This window comes from Cetorhinus maximus, chromosome 12 (genome assembly GCF_964194155.1).
Source record: "Cetorhinus maximus chromosome 12, sCetMax3.hap1.1, whole genome shotgun sequence".
Classification (NCBI taxonomy): Eukaryota; Metazoa; Chordata; class Chondrichthyes; order Lamniformes; family Cetorhinidae; genus Cetorhinus; species Cetorhinus maximus.
Genome location: NC_135890.1, coordinates 125,198,790 through 125,218,756, shown reverse-complemented (window position 1 = coordinate 125,218,756; position 19,967 = coordinate 125,198,790). Strand labels below are relative to the sequence as shown.

Sequence of the window (19,967 nt, the reverse complement as noted above, 5' to 3'; positions counted from 1 at the left end):
CAGTATTTATCACTCAGTATTGATCACTCAGTATTGATCTCCCAGTATTGATCACTCAGTATTGATCTCTCATTATTGATCACTCAGTCTTGATCTCTAAGTACTGATCTCTCTGCATTGATCTCTCATTATTGATCACCCAGTTTTGATCCCTCAGTATTGATCTCTCAGTATTGATCACTCAATATTGATCTCTCAGTACTGATCTCTCAGTATTAATCACACAGCAATGATCTCTCAATATTGTATTGTTATCTCAGTATTGATCCATCATGTTGTTCTCTCAGTTTTGAGCACTCTGTATTGATCTCCCAGTATTGATCTCTCAGCATTGATCATTCAGTATTGATCTCCCAGTATTGATCACTCAGTATTGATCACTCAGTATTGATCTCCCAGTATTGATCACTCAGTATTGATCACTCAGTATGAATCTCCCAGTATTGATCTCTCAGTCTTAATCCCTCAGTATTGATCTCTCAGTATTGATCTTTTTATTGATGTCTCAGTTTTGATCACTCAGTATTGATCTCTCAGCATTGATCACTCTGTATTGATATCACAGTATTGATCTCTCAGTATTGATCTCTCAATATTGATATCCTTGCATTTATCACTCGTATTGTTCTCTCAGTATTGATCCCTCATATTGATCTCTCAGTTTTGATCACACAGTATTGATCTCCCAGTATTGATCACTCAGCATCGATCATTCAGTATTGATCTCCCAGTATTGATCTCTCAGTGTTGGTCTCTCAGTATTGATCACTCAGTATTGATCACTCAGTATTGATCTCTCAGCATTGATCTCTCATTATTGATCACTCAATATTGATCTCTCAGTATTGATCTCTCAGCATTGATCTCTCATTATTGATCACCCAGTATTGATCCCTCAGATTTGATATCTCAGTATTGATCACTCAATGTTGGTCTCTCAGTATTGATCTCTCAGTATTGTTCTCTCAGTATTGATATCCCTTGCATTTATCACTCGTATTGTTCTCTCAGTATTGATCCCTCATATTGATCTCTCAGTTTTGATCACTCAGTATTGATCTCTCAGCATTGATCACTCTGTATTGATATCACAGTATTGATCTCTCAGCATTGATCTCTCAATATTGATATCCTTGCATTTATCACTCGTATTGTTCTCTCAGTATTGATCCCTCATATTGATCTCTCAGTTTTGATCACACAGTATTGATCTCCCAGTATTGATCACTCAGCATCGATCATTCAGTATTGATCTCCCAGTATTGATCTCTCAGTGTTGGTCTCTCAGTATTGATCACTCAGTATTGATCACTCAGTATTGATCTCTCAGCATTGATCTCTCATTATTGATCACTCAATATTGATCTCTCAGTATTGATCCCTCAGATTTAATCTCTCAGTATTGATCACTCAATATTGATCTCTCAGTATTGATCTCTCAGCATTGATCTCTCATTATTGATCACCCAGTATTGATCCCTCAGATTTGATCTCTCAGAATTGATCTCTCAGCATTGATCACTCAGTATTGATCTCCCAGTATTGATCTCTCAGTATTGATGTCTCAGTATTGATCTCTCAGCATTGATCACTCAGTATTGATCTCCTAGTATTGATCTCTCAGTGTTGACCTCTCAGTATTGATCACTCAGTATTTATCACTCAGAATTGATCTCTCAGCATTGATCCCTCAGTATTGATCCCTAAGTATTGATCACTCAGAAATGATCTCTCAATATTGATCTCCCAGTATTGATCTCTCAGTGTTGATCTCTCAGTATTGATTTCTCAGTGTTGATCTCTCAGTATTGATCACTCAGTATTGATCACTCAGTATTGGTTTCTTAGTATTGATCTTTCAGTATTGATCACTCAGTATTGATTTCTCACTATTGATCTCTCAGTATTGATCTCCCAGTATTGATGTCTCAGTATTGATCTCTCAGTATTGATCTCCCAGTATTGATGTCTCAGTATTGATCTCTCAGTATTGCTCACTCAGTATTGATCTCCCGGTATTGAGCTCTCAGTATTGATCTCTGAGTAAGCTTCTCTAAATTAACTTTATCCTGGTCTGTTTGCTTTTTGTACCCACAGGATCCATTTTCCTTTTTCTTTGTGGGAATATTTCTGTTCTGAATCCTCTCTATCCCCTTCTTGTATATGCCCCAATGACTTATCACTGATTTACATTCAATTAGCTGTTTCCTGTCCAATTTCTCCAATTTAAAGCTTTTATTCTTGATCAATACTTGTCCTTTTCCATTGAATCACTAAAGGTGGGATTTTCTGGCCCCAACACACATAACCACTCTCCAAATTTCCCCGTCCTGCCCCGTGGACCTGTTTGGGGTTGATCTGTTTGGAGTGGATCTGGTTCAGCGTATCTGTTTGGGGTATATCTGGTTGTATTGGATCTGATTGGGTGCATCTGCTTGGGGTGGGTCTGCTTGGGGTTAATATGGTTGGGGCAGATCTGCTGGTGCAGACCTGGTTGGGCCAGATCTGGTTGGGGTGGTCTCATTGGAGTGGATCTGTTTTGCGTGTATCTCATTGGGTGGATTTGGTTGGGGTGGATTTTGTTGGGTGGATCTGGTTGGAGTGGATCTGGTTGGATGGGTCTGGTTGGGGCAGATCTGGTTGGGGTAGATCAGCTGGGGTGGATCTGTTTGGAGTGTATCTGGTTGGAGTGGATCTGGTTGGAGTGGATCTGCTTGGGGTGGATGTGCTTGGGGTTAATCTGGTTGGAGCAGATCTGGTTGTGGTAGATCTTCTGGTGCAGACCTGGTTGGAGCAAATCTGGTTGGCATGGATCTTATTGGAGTGGATCTGTTTGGGGTGGATCTGATTAGGTGGATCTGGTTGGTGTGGATCTTGTTGGGTGGATCTGGTTGGAGTGGATCTGGTTGGGTGGACCTGGTTGGAGTGGATCTGGTTGGAGTGGATCTGGTTGGAGTGGATCCGGTTGGAGTGGATCTAGTTGGGGTGGATCTGGTTGGAGTGGATCTGATTGGGGTGGATCTGTTTGGAGTGGATTTTGTTGGGGTTTGGGCACAGATTGACATCGAGGGCTGCAGAATTGTAAGGACTGATGGGGCAGTGAGATGAACGACCTTGAGACAGATGCAGCTGGAGAACAGAACATTGAAAAGATATTTACCTCACACAAGAGAAAGTTTCACAAACTCCATTCTCATCACAGGCATTGTTACCTTTAACAAGTGACAATGAGCTGTAAAATCTGATATGCAGACTAAGATTCTCCTGTCAGAGGCTGCCTCAGAATGAATCATATGTGACAGGATTTGAGTGAAACAGTTAATGTTACTTCTGACACCAGAGAACTTGGCTACAACTTTGAGACAAAATTCTTGTTTTTCAGTAGCATTGCATGAATCGAGCCTTTCAAACCTTTACTGCTGTTTATATGAAAAGTCAATGAGGCAAAGAACATTTTCTGGCCTAAATGGGAATATCAGAATTACAACCAGATGGAAACACTTTCATACAAAATGGAAAAGTCATCCTGCTTTTGCTGAGTGGCCACACATCAAACCGTGGAAAACTCAATTCTACAACCAGAATACAGTAACAAACTGCAACAGCAACTCAGTGACAAGACCAGACCACCTCAGATAGCAAAACACTGTGACACATTCTTCAAACAGCGATTTCACTGACACCAACAATAACTGATTCCTAAAACTGATCCACATGCAGCGTATAGATCCCAAAAGTGTAGAGGGAGCATTACTCTGTATCTAACCCCGTGCTGTACCTGTCCTGGGAGTGTTTGATGGGGACAGTGTAGAGGGAGCATTACTCTGTATCTAACCCCGTGCTGTACCTGTCCTGGGAGTGTTTGATGGGGACAGTGTAGAGGGAGCTTTACTCTGTATCTAACCCCGTGCTGTACCTGTCCTGGGAGTGTTTGATGGGGACAGTGTAGAGGGAGCTTTACTCTGTATCTAACCCCGTGCTGTACCTGTCCTGGGAGTGTTTGATGGGGACTGTGTAGAGGGAGCTTTACTCTGTATCTAACCCCGTGCTGTACCTGTCCTGGGAGTGTTTGATGGGGACAGTGCAGAGGGAGATTTACTCTGTATCTAACCCCGTGCTGTACCTGTCCTCAGAGTGTTTGATGGGGACAGTGCAGAGGGAGCTTTACTCTGTATCTAACCCCGTGCTGTACCTGTCCTGGGAGTGTTTGGTGGGGACTGTGTAGAGGGAGCTTTACTCTGTATCTAACCCCGTGCTGTACCTGTCCTGGGAGTGTTTGATGGGGACTGTGTAGAGGGAGCTTTACTCTGTATCTAACCCCGTGCTGTACCTGTCCTCGGAGTGTTTGATGGGGACTGTGTAGAGGGAGCTTTACTCTGTATCTAACCCCGTGCTGTACCTGTCCTCGGAGTGTTTGATGGGGACTGTGTAGAGGGAGCTTTACTCTGTATCTAACCCCGTGCTGTACCTGTCCTGGGAGTGTTTGATGGGGACAGTGTAGAGGAAGCTTTACTCTGTATCTAACCCCGTGCTGTACCTGTCCTGGGAGTGTTTGATGGGGACAGTGTAGAGGAAGCTTTATTCTGTATCTATCATAAGGTCAGAAGTGGGGATGTTCGCTGATGATTGCACAATGTTCAGCACCATTCGCAACACCTCAGATACTGAAACAGTCCATGTCCAAATGCAGCAAGACCTGGACAATATCCAGGCTTGGACTAACAAGTGGCAAGTAACATTCGTGCCACACAAGTGCCAGGCAAAGACCATCTCCATCAAGAGAGAATCCAACCACCACCCCTTGATGTTCAATGGCATTACCATCACTGAATCCCCCACTATCAAAACCCTGGGGGTTACCATTGACCAGAAACTGATCTGGACTAGCCATATAAATACTGTGGCTACAAGAGCAGGTCAGAGGCTAGAAATCATGCAACGAGTAACTCACCTCCTGACTCCCCAAAGCCTGTCCACCATCTACAAGGCACAAGTCAGGAGCGTGATGGAACACTCCCCACTTGCCTGGATGAGTGCAACTCCCACAACACTCAAGAAGCTCGACACCATCCAGGACAAAGCAGCCCACTTGATTGGCATCACATCCACAAACATTCACTCCCTCCACCACTGACGCACAGTAGCAGCAGCGTGTACCATCTACAAGATGCACTGCAGGAATTCACCAAGGCTCCTTCGACAGCACCTTCCAAACCCACGACCACTACCATCTAGAAGGACAAGGGCAGCAGATAGATGGGAACACCACCAACTGGAAGTTCCCCTCCAAGCCACTCACCATCCTGACTTGGAAATATATCGCCGTTCCTTCACTGTCACTGGGTCAAAATCCTGGAACTCCCTCCCTAACAGCACTGTGGGTGTACCTACACCACATGGACTGCAGCAGTTCAAGAAGGCAGCTCACCACCACCTTCTCAAGGGCAACTAGGGATGGGCAATAAATGCTGGTCCCAGCCAGCGAAGCCCACATCCCAAGAATGAATTTAAAAAACACCTCGTGCTGTACCTGTCCTGTGAGTGTTTGATGGGGACGGTGTAGAGGGAGCTTTACTCTGTATCTAACCCCGTGTTGTACCTGTCCTGGGAGTGTTTGATGGGGACTGTGTAGAGGGAGCTTTACTCTGTATCTAACCCCATGCTGTACCTGTCCTGGGAGTGTTTGATGGGGACAGTGTAGAGGGAGCTTTACTCTGTATTTAACCCCATGCTGTACCTGTCCTGGGAGTGTTTGATGGGGACAGTGTAGAGGGAATTTTACTCTGTATCTAATGCTGTGCTGTACCTGTCCTGGGAGTGTTTGATGGGGACAGTGTAGAGGGAGCTTTACTCTGTATCTAACCCCGTGCTGTACCTGTCCTGGGAGTGTTTGATGGGGACAGTGTAGAGGGAGCTTTACTCTGTATCTAACCCCATGCTGTACCTGTCCTGGGAGTGTTTGATGGGGACAGTGTAGAGGGAATTTTACTCTGTATCTAATGCTGTGCTGTACCTGTCCTGGGAGTGTTTGATGGGGACAGTGTAGAGGGAGCTTTACTCTGTATCTAACCCCATGCTGTACCTGTCCTGGGAGTGTTTGATGGGGACAGTGTAGAGGGAGCTTTACTCTGTATCTAACCCCGTGCTGTACCTGTCCTGGGAGTGTTTGATGGGGACAGTATAGAGGGAATTTTACTCTGTATCTAACCCCGCGCTGTACCTGTCCTGGGAGTGTTTGATGGGGACAGTGTAGAGGGAGCTTTACTCTGTATCTAACCCCGTGCTGTACCTGTCCTGGGAGTGTTTGATGGGGACAGTGTAGAGGGAATTTTACTCTGTATCTAATGCTGTGCTGTACCTGTCCTGGGAGTGTTTGATGGGGACAGTGTAGAGGGAGCTTTACTCTGTATCTAACCCCATGCTGTACCTGTCCTGGGAGTGTTTGATGGGGACAGTGTAGAGGGAGCTTTACTCTGTATCTAACCCCGTGCTGTACCTGTCCTGGGAGTGTTTGATGGGGACAGTGTAGAGGGAATTTTACTCTGTATCTAACCCCGCGCTGTACCTGTCCTGGGAGTGTTTGATGGGGATAGTGTAGAGGGAATTTTACTCTGTATCTAATGCTGTGCTATATCTCACCAGTATTATTCAACCTGGCATGAATGCAAAATCTAAGAAAATCTTTCCTCTCTGTTTTTGATGTTGGGAATGAATGGCCATAAAAATATCAAATTCTCATGGTTAATAAAATGTAAGGAGTGTTTTTTTGTGTATAAGAGATGAGCTGAGTTGTTTACAATATATTTGTTCAGTCTGACTAAATGGCCTGAGTTCCAAGCACCAGTTCCCCGATGTTATTTTAAAAATTGAGATTTGTTCCATGGGGTTTCTACAGTGAACTGAAGCAGGAGATTGTGAATGTGACAGCCAAAAACAGTTAGAGTTTAATGAAATCAAACCCAATCCAAAACAAGCCAGCTGAGTTAGTGAGACCAGCTCTGTGTTACTTCCAGAGGGTTCAGTAAAACACAGGAACAGTAAACTGCAAGTCACTGAGATTGGACGTGGCAGACCTGCACACTGTCTATGGATTTAAAAATAAGTGGCTCGTTAACACATTGTGTTGTTATTTTTAGAGATTTTTTTACTATTTCATGGGATGTGGGCTTTGCTGGCTGGGCCCAGCATTTATTACCCATCCCTAGTTGCCCTTGAGAAGGTGGTGGTGAGCTGCTTTCTTGAGCCGCTGCAGTCCATGTGGTGTAGGTACACCCACAGTGCTGTTAGGGAGGGGGTTCCAGGATTTTGACCCAGCGACAGTGAAGGAACGGCGATATATTTCCAAGTCAGGATGGTGAGTGACTTGGAGGGGAACTTCCAGTTGGTGGTGTTCCCATGTATCTGCTGCCCTTGTCCTTCTAGATGGTAGTGCTCGTGGGTTTGGAAGGTGCTGTCGAAGGAGCCTTGGTGAGTTACTGCAGTGCATCTTGTAGATGGTACACACTGCTGCTACTGTGCGTCGGTGGTGGAGGGAGTGAATGTTTGTGGATGGGGTACCAATCAAGCGGGGCTGCTTTCAAACAAAAACAGAAAGTGCTGGAAAAACTCAGCAGGTCTAACAGCATCTTTGGGGAGAAAAAAACGAGTTAACGTTTCGAGTCCGTATGCCTCTGAGAAAGAGCCATACAGATTCAAAACGTTAACTCTGCTCCTCTCTCCACAGAGGCTGTTAGACCTGCTGAGTTTTTCCAGCACTTTCTGTTTTTGTTTCAGGTTTCCAGCATCCGCAGTATTTTGCTTTTATTGAAGTGGGCTGCTTTGTCCTGGATGGTGTTGAGCTTCTTAAGTATTGTTGGAGTCGCACACATCCAGGCAACGTTCTGGGCAGAGTTTTATGCTGATGGGGTGGGTATGTGCCCAGCCTGACCGAACAGGCAATCGCACGAGGTGCCATTGGGCCAGTGTCCTCACCTCATCCCTCGCTCACACAATATTCCAGCCAGCGGGAACACGCGGGATTCAGAGCCACACCCACCATCAATTAAGAAGCTGGTTAAGGCCTTAAAGACCCAATTGATCGGGATTTCACTGTGTTCCCTGTGTGATTTCGTGCTCGTCACACGGGCAAAACAGGCAGCTCACAATTTGCTAAACCTCATCCACGGGCGGGATAAAGAGGATCAGCAGCATTGCCGGTGTGAGTAGTGAGGAGTTTTGGGGATAGTTTGCTGCTGGTTGCTTATTGGTATTTGGCAGCTTCATCTCTGTTCAGGGCTTCATTCTTAGCATTTCCAGGCTTCACTTCAGGACTTATTTGTGTCTTCAAGGCCCCCGGAGGATTCAGACCGTGTGGACCCTTCTAGGTATCAGACAGCTTTCCCTTACCCTGGGAATGGGGATTGTGGCCTTCTCCTCTGAGGAGGGAGAGAGGGGCAGAAGGGAGAGGAGGCCAGGGGTCCCAATGCAGCTCCCAGGGGAGCGTCCTGTGGGAGGAGAGGCGCAGGCACAAGGGGCACTGGGTCAGCAGGGAGTCCAAGGAGGAAGGGGCTGCAGAAGACGCCACTATCCTGCTGCCAGGGTTTACAGGCGGCGATGCAGCTACCTCAATATGACTGAGGTGCAATGTCAAAAGAGGATCCGCCTCTCCAGGGAGACAGTGGTCTCCATTTGTCAGATGATTGGGCCTGAGATCAGCTCCGACTGTGTGGGTGGACACCCCATACCAGTGGCTCTGAAGGTCACAGTGACCCTCAACTTCTCTGTCTCCGGCTCTTTCCAGGGGTCAGTGGGGGAATCTGTGTGGAGTGTCCCAATCAGCTGTCCACGGTTGTGTCAAGCTGGTGACTGAATCTCTGTTCAGGTGGATACTGACATTTATTCATTTCCACATGGATGAGACCAGCCAGACAGACCGAGCCAGAGGCTTCGCGGCCATTGCTGGCTTCCCCCGTGTCCAGGGTGCTATAGACTGTACACATGTGGCCATCAAGGCGCCAGCAGGTGAGCCCGGTGCCTTCGTCAACAGGAAGGGATTCCACTCCATGAACGTGCAGATAGTGTGTGATCACAGGATGCAGATTCTACAAGTCTGTGCAAGGTACCCAGGCAGCTCCCACGACGCCTACATCCTCAGACACTCCCAGGTGCCGGGGCTCTTCAGTGCTCCAGCCCGGCTGGATGGATGGCTGCTGGGTGACAAGGGCTATCCCCTCAGAAGGTGGCTCATGACCCCTCTCCACCATCCAAGAACAGAAGCTGAGCAGCGGTACAATAGGAGCCTCCACGAGGGCGGTGATAGGGAGGACCATCGATCTTCTGAAGATGTGCTTCCGATGCCTGGACCATTCAGGGACAGTACGACAATACCCCCCAGAGCGGGTATCACTGATTGTGGTTTCATGCTGTGCTCTCCACAATCTGGCACTGGCAAGGGGGGAACCCACTGGAGGAAGAGGATCTTGAGGCAGCTCCACAGGCCACAGAGGATGAACCCAGTAGTGAGTCAGAAGAGGAGCACAGTGAGGAGAACACTGAGGGTGTGGAGGCAGATCCCAGGAACCTCCAGGGAGGCAGGGACACCAGGGACACATTGATCCAACGCTCCTTCAGCTCAGGCTGCCAAAGATCTGCTTCCACCTCACGCCAGGGCTGCTGCCTCCATCCAGGATGTCTGAAATGACTGTCATGTGAACCCAAAGCCCACTCAGTGCCTGTGTAATAGAGCATCCAGCCCCTCACGTCCCGCATTACACACTGGCGCACCCTGCACCAGGAAGACAAAAGCAAACTCAGACCATCAAAACCAAAGCAAATTTAATGTTATTGTCACATTGAAATCACGTTGACATGACCTTTACTGGGCCAGAATGTTTTGCTGAGCAATCGGGTGCTTGTCTGACCCGCTCGAGCATAAAATAGCGTGTGATAAAATAGCATGTAATGAAATAGCGTGTGATAAAATAGCGTGTGATAAAATAGCGTGTGATAAAATAGCATGTAATGAAATAGCGTGTGATAAAATAGCGTGCGATGAAATAGCGTGCGATGAAATAGCGTGCGATGAAATAGCGTGCGATGAAATAGCGTGTGATAAAATAACGTGCGATGAAATAGCGTGCGATGAAATAGCGTGTGATGAAATAGCGTGTGATGACATAGCGTGTGATGAAATAGCGTGTGATGACATAGCGTGTGATGAAATAGCGTGCGATGAAATAGCGTGCGATGAAATAGCGTGTGATGAAATAGCGTGTGATGAAATAGCGTGCGATGAAATAGCGTGTGATGAAATAGCGTGTGATGAAATAGCGTGTGATAAAATAACGTGCGATGAAATAGCGTGCGATGAAATAGCGTGCGATGAAATAGCGTGCGATGAAATAACGTGTGATGAAATAGCGTGCGATGAAATAGCGTGTGATAAAATAGCGTGTGATGAAATAGCGTGTGATAAAATAGCGTGTGATGAAATAGCGTGTGATAAAATAGCGTGTGATGAAATAGCGTGTGATAAAATAGCGTGTGATGAAATAACGTGTGATGAAATAGCGTGTGATAAAATAGCGTGTGATGAAATAGCGTGTGATGAAATAGCGTGTGATAAAATAGCGTGTGATAAAATAACGTGTGATGAAATAGCGTGCGATGAAATAGCGTGCGATGAAATAGCATGCGATGAAATAGCGTGATAAAATAACGTGTGATGAAATAGCGTGCGATGAAATAGCGTGCGATGAAATAGCGTGTGATAAAATAACGTGTGATGAAATAGCGTGCGATAAAATAGCGTGTGATGAAATAGCGTGCGATGAAATAGCGTGCGATGAAATAGCGTGCGATGAAATAACGTGCGATAAAATAGCGTGTGATGAAATAGCATGTGATGACATAGCGTGTGATGACATAGCGTGCGATGACATAGCGTGCGATGAAATAGCGTGCGATGAAATAGCGTGCGATGACATGGCGTGTGATGAAATAGCGTGTGATGAAATAGCGTGTGATGACATAGCGTGTGATGACATAGCGTGCGATGACATAGCGTGCGATGAAATAGCGTGCGATGAAATAGCGTGCGATGACATGGCGTGTGATGAAATAGCGTGTGATGAAATAGCGTGTGATAAAATAGCGTGTGATAAAATAGCGTGTGATGAAATAGCGTGTGATAAAATAGCGTGTGATGAAATAGCGTGTGATAAAATAACGTGTGATGAAATAGCGTGCGATGAAATAGCGTGTGATAAAATAGCGTGTGATGAAATAGCGTGTGATAAAATAGCGTGTGATAAAATAGCGTGTGATGAAATAGCGTGTGATAAAATAGCGTGTGATGAAATAGCGTGTGATAAAATAGCGTGTGATGAAATAGCGTGTGATGAAATAGCGTGTGATAAAATAGCGTGTGATGAAATAGCGTGTGATAAAATAGCGTGTGATGAAATAGCGTGTGATAAAATAGCGTGTGATGAAATAGCGTGCGATGAAATAGCGTGCGATGAAATAGCGTGTGATGAAATAGCGTGTGATGAAATAGCGTGCGATGAAATAGCGTGTGATGAAATAGCGTGTGATGAAATAGCGTGTGATGACATCGGGCAAGTGTCTCGGAGTCATCACGTGAGCACCCGCGTGATCTTTTGGTCGGCAGACACGCATCCGAATTTAGTGAGTGCCCACTGTCTCCAGCCATTGCGGAGGCCAGAGGTACCATGTCTGCCACACAGACTGTATCCTCCTCCACCGGCAACCCTCCAGGGGCTGCCTGGTGCGGTTTTTGGATTGAGGGAATTGGACAATATTTGGCAGGTTTGGATTGAGGGAATTGGACAATATTTGGCAGGTTTGGATTGAGGGAATTGGACAATATTTGGCAGGTTTGGATTGAGGGAATTGGACAATATTTGGCAGGTTTGGATTGAGGGGATTGGACAATATTTGGCAGGTTTGGATTGAGGGAATTGGACAATATTTGGCGGGTTTGGATTGAGGGGATTGGACAATATTTGGTGGGTTTGGATTGAGGGGATTGGACAATATTTGGCAGGTTTGGATTGAGGGGATTGGACAGTATTTGGTGGGTTTTGAGTAGCGAGGATTGGACAGTATTTGGTGGGTTTGGATTGAGGGGATTGGACAGTATTTGGCGGGTTTTGAGTAGTGAGGATTGGACAGTATTTGGCAGGTTTTGATTGGAGAGGATTGGACAGTATTTGGTGGGTTTGGATTAGTGGGTGTGGACAGTATTTGATCAGTTTGGGTTACTGTGAGTAGGACAACATCCCACACTGCTTACTACTCTCCCGTACTCCTCCCCTCCTCCTCTCTCCATCCACCCTCCTTTATCCACACACCTCCCCAATCTATCCCTACCTCCGTCCTCACCAATCCCCAACAACCATTCCTCTCACCACTCCACATGAGTTCCCATCCCCCACCCCCTCCCACTCATCTCCCCAGTCCCCTCACACCTCCCCCTCCCCCATAAACCCCACCATTTCCCTGATTTGGGGTTAATATAAGTGAAAGACCATTGCCATGGTGATGAACTGGGAAATAAGGATGCTGCAATGCTGGAGATGAGTATGTTGATGGGAAGCAGATTGAAGTCGCAGAGTGAGGATGATGTTGAGTGGAAATCAGATAGTGTTGTGACTGGAGAGAACGTGGTGATTATTCTGTCTGCTAAAGGGGTCTGGACAGTGTCAAACTCCTGAGGAAATATAATTTTCCAAAAGTCAAGAGTTATTCTGTTATACATTAGAGTTTATCAGGTTATGAGAAGAGTTTACAGCTGATCAGATTGTCTCTAAGGTTTAATGATAACATCAAGAACTGGATAATTGGGATAATTGGTGAAGAGAAGCCAAGTATTTAGTCAATTGCTTCCAGCTGGTTCTAGCAGATTCTCCGTGGCTGGTGCCTAATATATTCACTCCTCACACCACTGAAGGGACAGGTCTAACAGCAGCTGGGAATGGCATTAACATTAACATGACATTAAATCACTTTAACAGCCAACAGCTGTTATATTCTGATCAATTAGTTTCTAATGCTGTTGAACTATTCATTAGATTTGCGGAGTTTATTTATGAAAGAGAAAAATAAACTTCATTGAAATTAAACCTGTGTTTGAATTTATTAAAAACAGTGTCTTATTCCATCTGTGAGAGCCTAACCTGTAATAACAATCTGTCTCATATTTTCACACCTAAATGCTAATGACTCCTTTAAATCCTGGTTAACGAACCTCCAATCATCAACAGTTGCTGTGAAAAGCTCAGTGTTTTAAAAACTAGAAATGAACACAAGTCAATTTATATTTTGACAGCAAAATAATTTTACAATTTTCAAACCAGACTTAACAGTGAGAAACAGGAAGACCCATTTTGGGTGAAACATTCATTGCTGTACAATGACCCTAAAGTCTCTGCTGAAATGAGTTGGTTTTAAGAAAATATATAGGTAGAAATGCTGAAATTCCTCACACGGCACTATGGAGTAATCATGAAGCTAGGCACTTGAGAAGGTGACAAGAATAATGTAAATCACAGGGTATTAGCAAACTCAGCTGCTTCAAGGAGTTGGACTGGTTTATTTACAGTACTTTTAAATCGAACCAAACTGTGTCGATCAGTCTGACGGCCGGAGCAGCCTCTGAACATAGACTCTGGCCCAGACAGTCTGGTCTCCAGATCGTCGGAGACCAGATGTAGCCCCCAAGATGCACTTCGGGACCCACAGTATCACAGAATCGTTACAGTGCAGAAGGAGGCCATTCAGCCCATCGAGTCTGCACTGTCTCTCTGGAAGGACATCCCACCTAGTCCCACTCCCCTGCCTTACCCCATAACCTTGCACATTCTCTCTTTTCAGCTAGCAATCCAATTCCCTTTTGAATACCCTCGATCGAACCTGTCTCCACCACCCTCTCAGGAAGTTTGTTCCAGACTCCAACCACCCTCTGGGTGAAAAATTTTTCCTCACATCACATTTACTCCTTTTGCCAATTATTTTGAATCTGTGCCCTCTAGTTCTTGATGTTCTCTTGAGTAGGAATAGTTTCTCACTATTTACCCTGTCCATACTCCTCAGGTTGAATACCTCTATCAAGTCTCCTCTCAGCTGCCTTTTCTCCAAAGAAAACAGTCCCAACCTCTCCAATCTATCCTCAAAGTTACAGTTCTTCATCCCTGGAATCATTCTTGTGAATCTCCTCTGTACTCTCTCCAATGCCTTCACATCCTTCCTCAAGTATGGCGCCCAGAACTGGATGCAGTACTCCAGATGAGGCCAAACTAGTGTCTAGTGTCTTATACAAGTTCAACATGACCTCCTTACTCTTGTACTCAATGCCCCTTCTAATAAAGCTTAAGACACTATGCTTTATTAACTACCCTCTCAACATGCCCTGCATCTTCAATGACCTGTACGTATACACCAAGGTCCCTCTGTTCCTGCATCTCCTTTAGAGGCTCTCCCTTTATTTTATACTGTCTCTCCATGTCTTTCCTGCCAAAATGAACCATCTCACACTTCTCTGCATTGAACTTCATCTGCCACTTGTCTGCCCAATCCACCAACATGTCTATGTCCTTTTGAAGTTCAAGACTATCCCCATCACAGTTGACAACATCTCCAATCTTTGTATCATCTGCAGATGTTGAAATCATTCCCTGAACATCACAGTCCAGGTCATTAATATATACCAGGAAGAGCAAGGGTCCCAACACTGACCCCTGGAGAACTCCACTACAAACTTTCCTTCAATCTGAGAAACAACCATTTATCACTACTCTCTGTTTCCTGTCACTCAGCCAATATCTTATCTAAGTGCCGACTTTCCCTTTTATTCCATGAGCTAGAATTTTGCTCACGAGTCTGTTGTGTGGCAACATATCAAATGCCTTTTGAAAATCCATATCAACAGTGTTTCCTTTATCAACCTTCTCTGTTACCTCCTCAAAACACTCCAGCAAGTTAATTAAACACGATTTTCCCTCAGTGAATCCATGCTGGCTTTCCTTAATTATCCTGCACTTGTCTTAGTGATTATTGATTTTATCCCGAACCCCTCAGAAGTCCTGACACACTGACTCCCTGTGAAATTCCTGGAAAGTTTGAACTTCTGATGAAGAATTCCCCTGCTCCCCAAGTTAGAGTTGGAGACGCTGGATGGTTCCGACAGACGAACATAAATAGTTGCCCAGGAAATGTTAGACAGAAAAATCCTAGTCTAACTCCTGGGTAACTATACAATAGAATCCTCCCAATCACTCACACTGACCCTCCAACTGCCCCCTGACCTGAGCTGACTAGCCCCTAACCTGACAACCTCCCTTGATACAATCTCATTAAACCCAACTCACTTACCACCCCACCAACCTGACACCCAACTACATCACCCAACATACCCCCCGCCACCCTACCCACTTACCACCCTACCCACTTGCCTCACCCACCTACCCACATACAGGCTCACCCATTCACCCATTCACTCTCCCATTCACTCACCCACTCACCCACTCACATTCACTCACACATTCACTCGCATATTCACTCACACATTCACTCCCCCATTCACTCACACATTCACACACTCATTCACACACCCATTGACTCACACACTCACTCATTCACTCACCCATTCACTCACTCATGCAATCACCCATTCACTCACACACTCACACATTCACTCCCCCATTCATTCACCCATTCACTCACTCATTCACTCACACATTCACTCACACATTCACTCACATATTCACTTACATATTCACTCACATATTCACTCACCCACTCACTCACACATTCACTCACACATTCACTCACATATTCACTCACACATTCACTCACCCACTCACTCACACATTCACTCACACAGTCAGTCACATATTCACTCACACATTCACTCACACATTCATTCACACATTCACTCACACATTCATTCACACATTCACTCACCCACTCACTCACACATTCACTCACACATTCACTCCCCCAGTCACTCACACATTCACTCACACATTCACTCCCCCATTCACTCAGCCACTCACTCACCCATTCACTCAGCCACTCACTCACCCATTCACTCACACATTCACTCACACATTCACTCACACATTCACTCACCCACTCACTCACACATTCACTCACACATTCACTCCCCAATTCACTCACACATTCACTTCCCCATTCACTCACCCACTCAATCACGCATTCACTCACCCACTCACTCACACATTCACTCACACATTCACTCACACATTCACTGACACATTCACTCCCCCATTCACTCCCCCATTCACTCACCCACTCACTCACGCATTCACTCACCCACTCACTCACCCATTCACTCTCCCACTCACTCACACATTCACTCACACATTCACTCACATATTCACTCACATATTCACTCACATATTCACTCACCCACTCACTCACACATTCACGCACACATTCACTCACATTTTCACTCACACATTCAGTCACCAATTCACTCACCCACTCACTCACACATTCACTCACACATTCACTCACACATTCACACACCCATTCACTCACACATTCATTCACACATTCACTCACCCACACACTGACACATTCACTCACACATTCACTCCCCCATTCACTCACACATTCAATCCCTCATTCACTCACCCACTAACTCACACATTCACTCACACATTCACTCCCCCATTCACTCACACATTCACACACTCATTCACTCCCCCATTCACTCACACACTCACTCATTAACTCACCCATTCACTCACTCATGCAATCACCCATTCACTCACACACTCACACATTCACTCCCCCATTCACTCACCCATTCACTCACTCATTCACTCACACATTCACTCACACATTCACTCACATATTCACTTACATATTCACTCACATATTCACTCACCCACTCACTCACACATTCACTCACACATTCACTCACATATTCACTCACACATTCACTCACATATTCACTCACCCACTCACTCACACATTCACTCACACATTCACTCACATATTCACTCACACATTCACTCACATATTCACTCACACATTCACTCACCCATTCACTCACCCACTCACTCACACGTTCACTCACACATTCACTCACACATTCACTCACCCACTCACTCACACATTCACTCACACAGTCACTCACATATTCACTCACACATTCACTCACACATTCATTCACACATTCACTCACACATTCATTCACACATTCACTCACCCACTCACTGACACATTCACTCACACATTCACTCCCCCATTCACTCACACATTCACTCCCCCATTCACTCACCCACTCACTCACACATTCACTCACACATTCACTCCCCCAGTCACTCACACATTCACTCACACATTCACTCCCCCATTCACTCAGCCACTCACTCACCCATTCACTCACACATTCACTCACACATTCACTCACCCACTCACTCACACATTCACTCACACATTCACTCCACAATTCACTCACACATTCACTTCCCCATTCACTCACCCACTCAATCACGCATTCACTCACCCACTCACTCACACATTCACTCACACATTCACTCACACATTCACTGACACATTCACTCCCCCATTCACTCCCCCATTCACTCACCCACTCACTCACGCATTCACTCACCCACTCACTCACCCATTCACTCTCCCACTCACTCACACATTCACTCTCCCATTCACTCACATATTCACTCACATATTCACTCACATATTCACTCACCCACTCACTCACACATTCACTCACACATTCACTCACATATTCACTCACACATTCAGTCACCAATTCACTCACCCACTCACTCACACATTCACTCACACATTCACTCACACATTCACACACCCACTCACTCACACATTCATTCACACATTCACTCACCCACACACTGACACATTGACTCACACATTCACTCCCCCATTCACTCACACATTCAATCCCCCATTCACTCACCCACTAACTCACACATTCACTCACACATTCACTCCCCCAGTCACTCACACATTCACTCACACATTCACTCCCACATTCACTCACCCACTCACTCACCCATTCACTCACGCATTCACTCACACATTCACTCACACATTCACTCACCCACACAAGCACACATTCACTCACACAATCACTCCCCCATTCACTCACACCTTCACTTCCCCATTCACTCACCCACTCACTCACGCATTCACTCACCAACTCACAAACACATTCACTCACCCACTCAATCACCCATTCACTCTCCCACTCACTCACACATTCACTCACCCAATCAATCCCCCACTCACTCACACATACACACACCCATTCACTCCCCCACTCACTCACCCATTCACTCACACATTCACTCACACATTCACTCACACATTCACTCACACATTCACTCACACATTCACTCACACATTCACTCAGACATTCACTCACACATTCACTCCCCCATTCACTCACCCATTCACTCACTCATTCACTCACACAGTCACTCACACAGTAACTCACACATTCCCTCACACATTCCCTCACACATTCACTCACTCATTCACTCACGCATTCACTCACATATTCACTCACACATTCACTCACACATTTACTCACACATTCACTCACATATTCACTCACACATTCACTCACACATTCACTCACACATTCACTCCCCCATTCACTCACCCATTCACTCACTCATTCACTCACACAGTCACTCACACAGTCACTCACACGTTCCATCACACATTCACTCACACATTCACTCACACATTTACTCACACATTCACTCACACATTCACTCACACATTCACTCACACATTCACTCACACATTCACTCTCCCATTCACTCACATATTCACTCACCCATTCACTCCCCCACTCACTCACCCATTCACTCACACATTCACTCACACATTCACTCACACATTCACTCACACATTCACTCACACATTCACTCCCCCATTCACTCACCCATTCACTCCCCCATTCACTCACATATTCAGTCACACATTCACTCACACAGTCATTCACACAGTCACTCACTCATTCACTCACACATTCACTCACTCATTCACTCACACATTCACTCACACATTCACTCACAGATTCACCCGCCCATTCACTCACCCATTCACTCACACATTCACTCACACAATCACTCACACATTCACTCACACATTCACTCACCCATTCACTCACAGATTCACTCACACATTCACTCATCCATTCACTCACACATTCACTCACACATTCACTCACAGATTCACTCACCCATTCACACACACATTCACTCACATTCACTCACACATTCACTCAGACATTCACTCAGACGTTTACTCACACATTCACTCACCCGTTCACTCACACGTTCGCTCACCCATTCACTCACACGTTCACTCACACGTTCACTCACACGTTCACTCACACGTTCACTCACACGTTCACTCATCCATTCACTCACACGTTCACTCATCCATTCACTCACACATTCACTCACACATTCACTCACACATTCACTCACACATTCACTCACACATTCACTCACATATTCACTCACACATTCACTCACCCATTCACTCACTCATTCACTCACACAGTCAATCACACAGTAACTCAACATTCCCTCACACATTCACTCACACATTCACTCACACATTCACTCACACATTCACTCCCCCATTCACTCACTCATTCACTCACACAGTCACTCACACAGTCACTCACACGTTCCCTCACACATTCACTCACACATTCACTCACACAGTCACTCACACAGTAACTCACACATTCACTAACATATTCACTCACACATTCACTCACACATTCACTCACACAGTCATTCACATATTCACTCACATATTCACTCACACATTCAGTCACACATTCACTCACCAACTCACTCACTCATTCACTCACACATTCACTCACACATTCACTCACTCATTCACACACACATTCACTCACCCATTCA

At 45.5% G+C, this 19,967-nt stretch overlaps 1 protein-coding gene across 1 annotated transcript in view; it reads left to right on the top strand.

Moving 5' to 3' along the window:
- The window catches only part of eif2b1 (eukaryotic translation initiation factor 2B, subunit 1 alpha), a 1,065,098-nt gene that overhangs the window by 311,549 nt on the left and 733,582 nt on the right, over positions 1–19,967 (top strand). The window lies entirely within an intron of this gene.